Consider the following 14,338-nt stretch of genomic DNA (forward strand, 5'->3'; position numbering starts at 1 on the left):
AGAATACTGGAGTGGGTAGCCTGTCCCTTCTCCAGGAGATCTTCCCGACCCAGGAATCGAACCGGGGTCTCTTGCATTGCAGGTGGATTCTTTACCAGCTGAGCTACCAGGGAAGCCCCTGATATGGCATTAAACATGACGAAAAATGTGTGAGAATGGTGAGAGATCATGTTTTACTGCAATATGACGTTTACTGGAGGGAAAATGCTCACACAGAGGTGATTAGTGCCACAAGGTATTTTAATAGAATACTTGCAACATTTGAGCTCACCACAGCAGCAACAGGAGGTGGTTACAAAATTATTACAGTAGTAAAGTAGATACTACAATTAATTTTATGCAGTTGTGATTTAATGCTGCATATTTATGTGTTTACATTTATCTCAACTGTGAATGCTGTCATGTATGGTCTGTAAGTGTTTATGTGTGTAAGTTTTGATAGATGTTAGCTTTATACGGTAGACTTTCATGTATATAATAGTAGTAAATGACAAAATAGACTAGCATCTACAAATATTTTATGCATCCTTTAATAAATAACTCCTTATTTTCTGATATTTCTAGGTTACTGAGTTCTTTGTAAGTTTTTCTTTCAAACTGTGACAAATCTCCAAAATATTTTTTCAATATATTTATTGAAAAATATCCTCATGTAAGGGGACCCATGCAGTTTAAATACATGTTGTTTTAGGGTCAACTGTAATGTAACCCATCGTATCTAAAGGTTAAAAAAGAATATCATATAATCATGTGATTCAATGCAGAAAAAGCACCTATTCATGATAAAACTCTCAGCAAACTGGACATAGAGGGTAACTTCCTCAACCTCATAAAGAACACCTACAAAAAATCTATAGCTGTTATTATGCCTAGTGATACAAAAGGGATGCTTTCTCTCTCAAATTGGAAACAAGCCAAGAATGTTCCTTTTCACACTCTTATTCATCATTTTACTGGATATCCTAGCTAATGCAGTAAGAGAAGAAAAGGAAATAAAAGACATACATATTCAGAAGAAATAAACATGACTACCTTTCTTTACAAATGACATGACGGCCTATGTAGAAAATCTGGGGAAAAAAAATATTGACCGAAATTGCTGGAACAGCTGGGTGTCTTCATGTGAAAAAAAAAAAATCTAGACACAGACATTTTACCCTTCCCAAAAATTGACTCAAAATAGATCATAGTTCTAGATATAAAACAGAAAAATATAAAACTTTTAGAAGATAACATAGAAAAAAATCTAGATAACCTTGGTTTGGCAGTGACTTTTTAGATACAACACCTAAAGCATAATCTATGAATAAAATAATGTTACATTTCATTAAAATGAAAACTTCTGCTCTATGAAAGACATGGTTCTGACAATACATAGGCAAACCGAAGACTAGGGGAAAATATTTACAAAATATATATTTGATAAAACACTTATCATTAATTATTAAGTAGATATTAATAAGGGAGAATGTGAGAGGGGAAAGAAGGGGTATATAGGAACTCTTTGTACTATTTGTTCAATTTTCTTGTAAAACTAAAACTGCTCAAAAAATAGACTATTAGTTGTTTTTTTTTTTTAAAGCACAGGGATCCCACCAAGGGCCTGAGTTGTGAACACATCCTAGTCTCATTTCTTCTGCAGAACATGACTTCCTCGTCATGGCATTCAATTACCACAGTTAATCAATAGTCTGATGCTATGCTCATCAGAAGGGCATTACCTAATGGGAGACTGATAATTTGAAGTCAGTAGAGTATGCAAGAACCCTGACCAGAAAAGAGAAATTATAAGATTTTCATTTTTGTGAGGTTCCTGCCATGAAAGAATTTTCATTTTTTAAAGATTTAAAATCTAATAAGGCAAGGAAGTAATTTCAAGTCCACTGTAGCTTGAAATTGGTGCCAAATTATTGGTGGCAGGACTGGTCCAAAGACAAACTCTTTCTGTAGACAGACTGGATCACAGCACTGTGCACATCTCTGCTGAAAGTCCTAGAGAGCCTAGGAGAGAGCAATGAGCCTATACTGTTAGTTCCCTGTCTTCAGGATGACATCCCTACGACCCTGATATGAAATTTAATTAGATGAGCTGTGTTACAAGATTCAAAATAGATTTGTATGCACATAAAAATCCACATACCTAGAGAGACCAGTTGCTTTTCAATGTGACCCAACCTAGGAAGCATGTCTGGAAAATAGTAACAATTTGATAACAAGCTCATGCACTGCTTTTTTTTTACTGTTCCCTAAGGCGTGAGAACAACTGTCATGTTGGAGACCTTGCCACAATGCCCTGAGTTACATTAGCGCCTGACTTCTGTCCATCAGTGATAGTGCATGAGATTCTTTTTCATTTCATTCAAAAGGAGTTAGACTTTGGGGTTTAGCAAGAAAGCTGCATATTCTGAGAGAGGAACCTTCTTAGATATAGCTCTAGCATGTGCTGTAAGTCACACAAATATGTCTATCATCTGTAAGAAAGAGGCAAGAACTGGAATAAAGCTGATTAATTAGTTGGCCTTTCCCCAAACCCTAATTTATAAATTTTGACCTTCCTGATGCTTTTCTAGTGTTCAGAGAGGTAGCATTAGTTAAAAGCATTATATAAATGTAACTAAGTTTTATAGAAATAGTATGCAGTAGAGTTGACATCTAACCTCTTTAGAGTATAAACTTCTACACGATTATATATCCCTAAAGGAATCTAACATGTATTTTGAGAACAGGTAAAGCATACAAGAATAGGTGACAGATATTTGGGATGTTTGTGTTATGTCCATTAAAAGGAAAAAAAAATTCCAAAAAAGTATTATCTTCTGCTTTTTTTAAAAGTAAATTAAGAAAATATATGGAGCTTCCCTGGAGGCTCAGATGGTAAAGAATCTGCCTGCAATGCAGAAGACCCAGATTTGATCCCTGGTTCAAGAAGATCCCCTAGAGAAAGGTATGGCAACCCACTCCAGTATTCTTGCCTGGAGAATCCCAGGGACAGAGGAACCTGGTGGGCTGCCATCTATAGGGTCACACAGAGTTGGACACGACTGAAGCGACTTAGCAGCAGATCCTCATAACCATCTTATGGAAAAATATCATCACCATTTTATTATTGAGGAAGCTCAAGCCCAAAGAAGTTAAACTGCATGAGGAAAGTAAATAATGATGATAATAGTAATACTAAGATGGAAACTAGAGCCTAACCTGATGCAAACAGCTGACTCACTGGAAAACACCCTGATGCTGGAGGACTGAAGGCAGAAGGAGATGGTGACAGAGGATGAGATGATTGGATGGCATCAACGATTCAATGGACAGGAACTTGGACAAATTCCAGAAGATGGTGAGGGACAGGAAAGAGCCTGGAGTGCTGCAGTCCATGGGGTCTCGAAGAGGAGGATAAGGCTTGACTGAACAACAACAGAGCCTAACCATGAAGTCCAGGTTCTATCAGTTCAGTTCAGTCATTCTATCATGTCTGACTCTTTGTGACCCCATGGACTGCAGCATGACAGGCCTCCCTGTCCACTGCCAACTCCCGGAGTTTACTCAGACTCATGTCCACTGAGTCGGTGATGCCATTCAGCCATCTCATCCTCTGTTGTCCCTTTCTCCTCCTGCCCTCAATCTTTCCCAGCATGAGGGAAATGAGTCAGCTCTTCACATCAGGTGGCCAAAGGATTGGAGTTTCAGCTTCAGCATCAGTCCTTCCAATGAACACCCAGGACTGATCTCCTTTAGGATGGACTGGTGGATCTCCTTGCAGTCCAAGGGACTCTCAAGAGTCTTCTCCAACACCGCAGTTCAAAAGCATCAATTCCTTGGCACTCAGCTTTCCTTATAGTCCAACTCATATCCATACATGACTACTGGAAAAATCATAGCTTTGACTAGACAGGCCATTGTTGGCAAAGTAATATCTGTGCTTTTTAATATGCTGTCTAGGTTGGTCATAACTTTTCTTCCAAGGAGCAAGTGTCTTTTAATTTCATGGCTGCAGTCACCATCTGAAATGATTTTGGAGCCCCCAAAAATAAAGTCTTTCACTGTTTCCACTGTTTCCCCATCTATTTCCCCAGGTTCTCTATCTTTTGAATAAACCACTTTCTCTGATAGTCAATGAATTCAGTCTTCCTTCCTTTATATTTCTTTATGATATGTTTCTCTTCCCTTATCAGCCATTTCCTTTGTTTTAATTCTTTCTTCCCCCACATTCTTACATCTTTTATTCACAGGAAGATGGTTTTGAGCCAGTTACCCTCGGTACATTCATGCCCTTTAGGTAGGTGGCAGTCAAGGACAAGTTTCCAGGAGACAAAGAATGCAGGTGATCAAATCTAAGCTCCTTATCAACTGGGCCTTCAGGTAAATTGACCTGATATTTGCTAGGGGATATATATGTAGGAGATGCTCTTAATAGGACCTTTCTGGCTACTTATTGCCTATAGTAATAGGAAGCAGGAACCATGGGGCAAGGCTCCAGTGAGGATGTTGTAAGAGCTCCAGAGCCCTCTTTAAGTGCTTTCTCCTGTCTAAGGAAACCCATGAGTCACACTTAGAGATCTCCTTTTATCTGGACCTGAAGCACATGTCTGACACAAGAAGGAAAATCTGGGGATCTGACTTGAAAATTCAAGGTTTCTTTCTGCTTTGTGTGAGCCTCTTCGTCCGTCAGCATTTTGGCATTTTTTAAGTAAAGCTTAATGTATACTTCTGATTTGTATCTCAGTTGACAGCCTGAACCTGTGTGTCAGCTTACTCTTTAAATTAATGATGGTCTACCTATTGCTATAGTTGATGAAGTAATGCTTAGCAAGAACTAGCAGACAAGGATTTCTAGAGTAGTTGTACAGATTCTTTATTTATGGGTGACTGGCATGTCTGCATCGCTGTGTCCGTGTATCTCCTGAGACCAAGGCCAGGTCTCTGGAAATGTTTTCATGCAGTTCTGTAAGGCAGAAACTACTGACTGCAGGCTAGTAGCCTCAGAGACTGGTAGTACATTGCTATCCACAGATGGTGGGAGAAAATGAACATTATGAGTTAAGCTCCAAGGGAATTTTAGTCAGGAAGGTTAGAGCTATTCAATTATATTGTAGTGGGAATTGAGTTCTGACAGATATGATGTGAGTAGACTGCTTACTACCTCGCTCACCTTCAACAACTCATTTCTGAAAGTCTGGTCCTCATATCTCTTGCAGAAAGTTTTCAGTTTTCTAAGCCAGAGAGGACAGCAATGGCCTTGATAATTCAAAACAGCAAATATGTTATGTATTTCATCTTAGAGCAGCTAAACTGTCTTTTAAAAATATATATCAGATTTATTCATTTGACATTTTTTCCAAACTTGCATTAAAATTAGCTCAGCATTCTTGGTCTCTTTTATATGAGACTCCAAAAAAAAAGCATAATGATAGTTTTAATATGTATTGCACTGTGTCCTTTGGATTCTTTATAAATAGATGCCTATCAAAAAGGTGAAAGTGTTAGTCACTCAGTCATGTCTGACTCTTTAAGACCACAATGTACTGTAGTCTGCCCGGCTCCTCTGTCCGTGGAATTCTCCAGGCAAGAATACTGGAGACGGTAGCCATTCCCTTCTCCAGGGAATCTTCTCAACCTAAGGATCAAACCCAGGTCTCATGCGTTGCAGGCAGATTCTTTACCATCTGAACCACCAGGGAACCCCTTCAGATTCTCTGATAAATAGATGCCAAGACAGAATTAAATATACAAGATATTTACTGGTGGAGACACAAGAGAAAACAGGGAGAGTCTCAAGGATGCTTTGGCTCCTATAAATGAAGAAAAGGAAGGGTCATCGCTCTGGACTGAATTGTGTCCTCTAAATTTCATGTATTGAAGTCCTAATGCTCAGTGTGATGTTATTTGAAGGTGGGGCCTTTAGAAGGTAATTAGGTTTAGTTGAGATCATCAAGGTTTGGCACCCATGATGGAATTTGTGTCTTTCTAAGAAGAGAAAGAGAGGTCAGAGCTTTTTCCTCTCCATCATGTGAGGATACCATGAGAAGGAATCTATCTGTAAGACAAGAAGAGGGTTCTCACAAATTGGCTGGCACCTTGATCTTTAATTTCCAAGCCTCCAAAATTGTCAGGAATACATTCCTATATTTAAGCTGCCCGGCCAATGGTATGCAGTATAGCAGACTGAACAGGCTATTATAATCAGGTAGATGAGTCTCAGATTGCAACTAAATTCTGAGCAAACTTCAGTCATGGTGATAATAAATGATCAAGCAGAACCTGTCCATCAGAATAAGAAGCTCTCATTGGGCAGAAATGGGCCAGTTATTGTAACCTTGCTGGGCAGAGTCTTTAGCTGGGAAAAGCCGAGAAGAAATGGTTATTGATTATTTCTGTTGTTTGCTTCTCTTGATAATCAATCATAATTCCCTGCCTCCACATTTCTTTTAATATTTAATTCTGTGCTGTATATGTGTTGAAGAGAAATGGAGATACGGTGATAGTATTATTTTCCATAAATAAGTTATTTCCCTGTCTCCGTTAGGCAAATAAGGTAATATACTGGTAACATTTATCAACCAGGAGTTGAGCTTGAGTCAGATTACAGTTTTAGTAAAATTCTGTCTACTCAGAGTTTCCACTTTTCCTCAACTGTAGCCCTCCTAGGATTTTGGTTGTTGTAAGCCACGGTTTCAGACTCCTTTGGTGTGAATGTTGCCAGAATATTCAGTTCTGCCCTTTGGAAGTTCAGTGTTTATCTCCTTACTCTCCATCTACAATACCTAAGAATCTGATACACATCTTAAAGAGAGAGAACTCATGTATTCAAAGCAGGTCCCCTCTTCAAGTGGGCCATTGAATCCGAAACACCACATTAGTTCAGTTCAGTTGCTCAGTCATGTACGACTCTTTTTGGCCCCATGAACGGCAGCACGCCAGGCCTTCTTGTCTATCACCAACTCCCGGAGTCCACCCAAATCCATGTCCACTGAGTCAGTGTTGCCATCCAACCATCTCATCCTCTGTCGCCCACTTCTCCTGCCCTCAATCTTTCCCAGCATCAGGGTCTTTTCAAATGAGTCAGTCTGTAGTATCAGGTGGCCAAAGTATTGGAGTTTCAGCTTCAACATCAGTCCTTCCAATGAACACCCAGGACTGATCTCCTTTAGGATGGACTGGTTGGATCTCCTTGCAGTCCAAGGGACTCTCAAGAGTCTTCTCCAACACCACAGTTCAAAAGCATCAATTCTTCGTCATTCAGCTTTCTTTATAGTCCAACTCTCACATCCATACATGACCACTGGAAAAACCATAGCCTTGACTAGACAGACCTTTGTTGACAAAGTAATGTCTCTGCTTTTTAATATGCTGTCTAGGTTGGTCATAACTTTCCTCCCAAGGAGTAAGCATCTTTTAATTTCATGGCTGCAGTCACCATCTGCAGTGATTTTGGAGCCCAGAAAAATAAAGTCAGCCACTGTTTCCACTGTTTCCCCATCTATTTGCCATGAAGTGATGGGACCGGATACCATGATCTTTGTTTTCTGAATGTTGAGCTTTAAGCCAGCTTTTTCACTCTCCTCTTTCACTTTCATCAAGAGGCCCTTTAGTTCTTCTTCACTTTCTGCCATAAGGGTGCTGTCATCTGCATATGTTAAGTCACTTCAATCGTGTCTGATTCAGATTTTGTGTATGATTCTTTGCATCCCTATGGACTGTAGCCTATTAGGCTCCTCTGTCCATGGGATTCTCCAGGCAAGAATACTGGAGTGGGTAGCCATTTCCTTCTCCAGGGAATCTTCCTGACCCAGGGGTCAAACCAGCATCTCTTATGTCTCATGCATTGGCAGGCAGGTTCTTTACCTCTAGCATAACTTGGGAAGCCCCACAAGTTCACAAGACTACACTCTGCCCTTCTAGATGCTTCAGCTCTCTAGCTTTCTTCTTGGCTACAAATATCAACAAATTTCTCACGAGGAAAGGGCTTCTCTACTTAGCAATCTGTCATGCCAGCTTTCTCGACCATCACAAATACTTCTATCTCTCTTTTCCCTAGTAGAGTTCCTTTAATGAGGTCATGCCTCATCCTGGGTCCATGCTCAGAATTGATAAATGGTAAGAAAGTGGTTGATTATTGAGACTTTCCTAACAGGTTGAATTTTAACTTCTCTAGTCCCCTTTCTAGATGTGTTTTCTGACAGGCTTAAAATGTGATATTGGTAACATATCTATTTTCTAATTGTTTAAAAAAATCATGCTCTCAGTAAATTTATTAATTTATTGTTATGTTTCCTGGATTTCAAGACATAGAAAGACTTTCCCTGAAATTTCAAAGAATCTCTTCATGTTTTATTCTAGTATTCTAAAAGATTTATTGTTTCTACATTTAAATCTTTAGTCTATTTAGCATTTATCCTTTTGTGCAATGTGAAGTATACATCAAAATTAGTTTCAAAATTGGCTCTTCCACTTTTCTCAACACTGTTAGATAATTACTGCATTTTCCTGCCTGACTTAAGATGCCACTTTTATAAAATAAATAACTGTACAGATTCCATTCTAGTCTGTTTTTGGAATTTCTGTTTTCTTATGTTGGCTTTTCAGTTTACTAATAACTCAGCACACTGTGTTTTAATTTTTAAGACATATATATATATATATATTTGTATACATATATATATACACAAACATATATATAGAAGTAGTAATCTCTTCCTTATTTCTCTTCCACTTGAGATTTTCCCAAGTTTATCTTATTAGTCTATTTTCCCTTATGAACTATAGACTTGAAAGAACAAAAGTAGTATTTTACTGGGATCTCATTAAGCATAAAATAACAAGGTAAACTGAAAATTTTACAATGATGAATCTTCTTATCCAAGAATATTATACTTACTCTATTTGTTTAAAAAGTATTTTGTGCCTTTTAATAGTGCTTGTCAAATGAAAAAACATTCCATATATATACATGTATATACACATACAAAGTCTATGTGTGTGTGTGTGTGTGTGTGTGTGTGTGTATTTTTTTAAGTTATTTACTACATTTCTAGAAGTTTGATTTTGGCTTCTGTTGTTATGATAAACGGCAGCTTCTCTTTCATTTTGCCTTCTAAATGTTATATATGAAAGCTATTGATGTCTGTGTCAATTTAATACCTAGTGACTAGTTTGTTGAATTTTTAGGTTTTCCTCTTAGATGTCACACATATACAATTATAGTCTACTAAAATAGAAATTTTAACTCTTCCTTTCCACATTTAAAAAAGAATTTTTTTTTATGTGCACCTTTTTTTTTTTTTGGTCTAAATTGAATTGGTTACAATATTGCCTCAGTTGTTTATGTTCTGGTTCTTTGGCCCAGAGGCATATGGGATCTCAGGTCCTGACCAGGGAAGGCTTAACCACTGAACCATCAGGGAAGTCTCTCTACATCTGTTTGTAATGTCCAGTTTTATTCTCCTGTCTGAATGTGTTGTGTATCGTTGGTAAAGTTTATAAAATAATGTTAGGGTCTAATTTTCCTGTTTTTCTAACTTAATAGGAAATATTCTATTTTTTTTTTTTTTAATTAAGCATGCTGGTTTGGCAGATGAGTTAAATGTATTTTATGGTTTTGGAAGGATTCATCTGTTTCTTTCTCAAAAATCTTTCTTTTTTGTTATTGAGTATCAGGAAGCAACAGTTAGAACTGGACATGGAACAACAGACTGGTTCCAAATAGGAAAAGGAATACGTCACCCTGCTTATTTAACTTATATGCAGAGTACATCATGAGAAATGCTGGGCTGGAAGAAGCACAAGCTGGAATCAAGATTGTCGGGAGAAATATCAACAACCTCAGATATGCAGATGACATCACCCCTATGGCAGAAAGTGAAGAGGAACTAAAAAGCCTCTTGATGAAAGTGAAAGAGGAGAGTGAAAAAGTTGGCTTAAAGCTTAACATTTGGAAAACTAAGATCATGGCATCTGGTCCCATCACCTCATGGGAAATAGATGGGGAGACAGTGGAAACAGTGTCAGACTTTATTTTTTTGGGCTCCAAAATCACTGCAGATGGTGACTGCAGCCATGAAATTAAAAGACGCTTACTCCTTGGAAGGAAAGTTATGACCAACCTGGATAGCGTATTAAAAAACAGAGACATCACTTTGTCAACAAAGGTCCGTCTAGTCAAGGCTATGGTTTTTCCAGTGGTCGTGTATGGATGTGAGAGTTGGACTGTGAAGAAAGCTGAGCGTGGAAAAATCAATGCTTTTGAACTGTGGTGTTGGAGAAGAGTCTTGAGAGTCCCTTGGACTGCAAGGAGATCCAACCAGTCCATCCTGAAGGAGATCAGTCCTGGGTGTTCATTGGAAGGACTGATGCTGAATCTGAAACTCCAGTACTTTGGCCACCTCATGTGAAGAGTTGATTCATTGGAAAGGACCCTGATGCTGGGCGGGATTGGAGGCAGGAGGAGAAGGGGACGACAGAGGATGAGATGGCTGAATGGCATCACCGACTCAATGGACATGAGTTTGAGTAAACTCCGGGAGTTGGTGATGGACAGGGAGGCCTGGCGTGCTGCGATTCATGGGGTCTCAAAGAGTCGGACACGACTGAGCGACTGAACAGAACTGACTGATTACAATCATATAAGGAAGTACATAAAAACATAAGTATTAGTAAATAAATTACCGCAAAACAAAATCTGTATAACTATCAGCAAGGTCAAAGGAAAAGTAATTGCCAACTCTTAAAACCACTACTCATACACTCTCTCAAACGCTACTCCTCCTTTATTCCCAAAGCTGAGGAATGTTCTGCTTCTGTGTGATTAAGTATTCCTTGTAAGTAGTTTTTCGGGTTTACTTCTTTCACTTGACATGAAGTACACAGGATTCATTCCATTTTTATCACTCTATCATATTGATTGTATAAATTTACTACAGTTCATATACCTCACTTACTGTTGATGGATATTTGGGATGTTTTCAATTTGTAGATATTATAAAAATGCCAACATGAATATTCTTCTTTACATTGCTTTAGTGAACATGTCCATGTTGAGTATACATCTGGGAGTAGAATTGCCTGATATGAAAAATACATATATTCAATTTATCTGATATATTCAAATTTGTAGTTTCCCAGGGTGACTGTAAAATTTAGATTCTCATCAGTGATTTATGAGAATTTCAACTGCTTCATGTCCACAGAAAAACTTGACATTATTAAATCAAATATGAGTTTTAAAATTAAAAATGACAGGAGAAAAAAGGATTATTCAGCAATTTCTTGAACAAATTGTCCAGAATGTATATTTATCTTGTATATGCAGTACCCAACAATATAGTCATAATAATATGAAATAAAAGTTGGCAGAATTAATAGAAATTATAAATTAGCCACCATATGGTAATATTTTAATATATCATTCATGAACTAATAGATTACAGAGCCTATAAAATTGAATAGAAGTATAGTTTTGACTGTGTGGATCCCAACAAACTGTGGAAAATTCTTCACGAGATGGAAATACCAGACCACCTTACCTGCCTCCTGAGAAACCTGTATGCAGGTCAAGAAGCAACAGTTAGAACTGGACATGAAACAACAGACTGGTTCAAAATTGGGAAAGGGGTACATCAAGGCTATATATTGTCACCCTGCTTATTTAACTTATATGCAGAGTGCATCATGAGAAATGTCAGGCTGGATGAAGCACAAGCTGGAATCAAGGTTGCAAGGAGAAGTATCAATAACCTCAGATATGTATTTGACACCATCTTTATAGCAGAAAATGAAGAGGAACTAAAGAGCCTCTTGCTGAAAGTGAAAGAGGAGAGCCAAAATGTTGGCTTAAAACTCAACAAAGAATAAAGATCATGGCATCCAGCCCCATCACTTCATGGCAAATAGTTGGGGAACAATGGAAACAGTGACAGACTATTTTCTTGGGCTCCAAAGATCACTGCAGATGGTGACTGAAGCCATGAAATTTAAAGCTGCTTTCTCCTTGGAATAAAAGCTATGACCAACCTAGACAGCATATTAAAAAGCAGAGCCATCATTTTTCTGACAAAGGTCCATCTAGTCAAAGCTATGATTTTTCAAGTAGTCATGTATGGATGTGAGAGTTGGACCATAAAGAAGGCTGAGCACCAAAGAATTGATGCTGCTTGAACTGTGGTATTGGAAAAGACTCTTGAAGGTCCCTTGAGTACAAGGAGATCAAACCAGTCAATTCTAAAGGAAATTAATCCTGAATATTCATTGGAAGAACTGATGCTGAAACTGAAGCTCCAATATTTTGGCTACCTGAGGCGAAGAGGCAACTCATTTGAAAAGCCCCTGATGCTGTGAAAGATTGAAGTCAGGAGGAGAAGGGGATGACAGAGAACGAGATGGTTGGATGGAATCACCAACTCAGTGGATGTGAGTTTGAGCAAGCTCTGGGAGGTGGTGAAGGAAAGGGAAGCCTGGTGTAATGCAGTCAATGGGGTCACAAAGAGTAGGACACAACCAAGTGACTGAATAACAACAAAATGGCAAATATGGATAGCATGATTCACAAGTTTGGTTAAGAGACATATGTAAAATCCTGTTACTGAAATATTGCCATACACATTCTTCTCAAGCACATCTTGAATTTTGAACTTGAGGCATTCCATTCACATACTTCCAATCTAAACACTGAATAATAATAATGATGATGTAAAACAATTTTTAACTGTAAATATTTTTATCTTATCAAAATATAAAATGAAGTATAGAAGAGTAAAATGTCAGTTGTAATATTTCCTGACTCTTAAATTCTGATTATTTATTGCCACTCCTCAGTGGTAACTAATATTAGTAATTCCTAGTATTTCCCAAATAATTTCCCAAAGAAAGGAAATGCCAAAGAATGCTCAAACTACTGCACAATTCACTCATCTCACATGCTGGTAAAGTAATGCTTAAAATTTTCCAAGCCAGGCTTCAGCAATATGTGAACCATGAACTTCCAGATGTTCAAGCTAGTTTTAGAAAAGGCAGAGGAACCAGAGATCAAATTGCCAACATCTGCTGGATCACTGAAAAAGAAAGAGAGTTCCAGGAAAACATCTTTTTCTGCTTTATTGACTATGCCAAAGCCTTTGACTGTGTGGATCACAATAAACTGTGGAAAATTCTGAAAGAGATGGGAATACCAGACCACCTGACCTGCCTCTTGAGATATCTGTATGCAAGTCAGAAAGCAACAATTAGAACTAGACATGGAACAACAGACTGGTTCCAAATAGGAAAAGGAGTATGTCAAGGCTGTATATTGTACCCTGCTTATTTAACTTATATGCAGAGTACATCATGAGAAACGCTGGGCTGGAGGAAGCACAAGTTGGAATTAAGATTGCCGGGAGAAATATCAATAACCTCAGATAAGCAGATGACACCACCATTATGGCAGAAAGTGAAGAAGAACTAAAGAGCCTCTTGATGAAAGTGAAAGAGGAGAGTGAACAAGTTGGCTTAAAGCTCACATTCAGAAAACTAAGATCATGGCATCCAGTTCCATCACTTCTTGGCAAATAGATGGGGAAACAGTGGCTGACTTTGTTTTTCTGGGCTCCAAATCACTGCAGATGGTGATTGCAGCCATGAAATTAAAAGACGCTTACTCCTGGGAAGGAAAGTTATGACCAACCTAGACGGCATATTAAAAAGCAGAGACATTACTTTGCCACCAAAGGTCCATCTAGTCAAAGCTATGGTTTTTCCAGTATTCATGTATGGATGTGAGAGTTGGACTATAAAGAGCTGAGTGCCGAAGAATTGATGCTTTTGAACTGTAGTGTTGGAGAAGACTCTTGAGAGTCCCTTGGACTGCAAGGGGATCCAACCAGTCCATCCTAAAGGAGATCAGTCCTGGGTGTTCATTGGAAGGACTGATGTTGAAGCTGAAACTCCAATATTTTGGCCACCTGATGCCAAGAGCTGACTCATTAGAAAAGATTCTGATGTGGGGAAAGATCGAGGGTAGAAGAAGGGAACAACAGAGGATGAGGTGGTTGGATGGCATCACTGACTCAGTGGACATGGGTTTGGGTGGACTCCAGGAGTTGGTGATGGACAGGGAGGCCTGGTGTGCTGCGGTTCATGGGGTCGCAGAGTCGTACACGAGTGAGTGACTGAAGTGAACTGAATTCCTAGTATATTCTTTCAGAAATGCAAAATATTTGATGCAATGAGAAGTGATGTAAGACATATGTTTATTGACTTCCCTATTTTTTATACAAATGAGCCATATAATGCAAATAATTATTTCTGTTTTTTACCTAAGGTAGAATGTATCTAATATAATTATATATGTATATATTATATATATTAT

The sequence above is a fragment of the Dama dama genome, chromosome 33 (genome assembly GCF_033118175.1).
Source record: "Dama dama isolate Ldn47 chromosome 33, ASM3311817v1, whole genome shotgun sequence".
Taxonomy (NCBI): domain Eukaryota; kingdom Metazoa; phylum Chordata; class Mammalia; order Artiodactyla; family Cervidae; genus Dama; species Dama dama.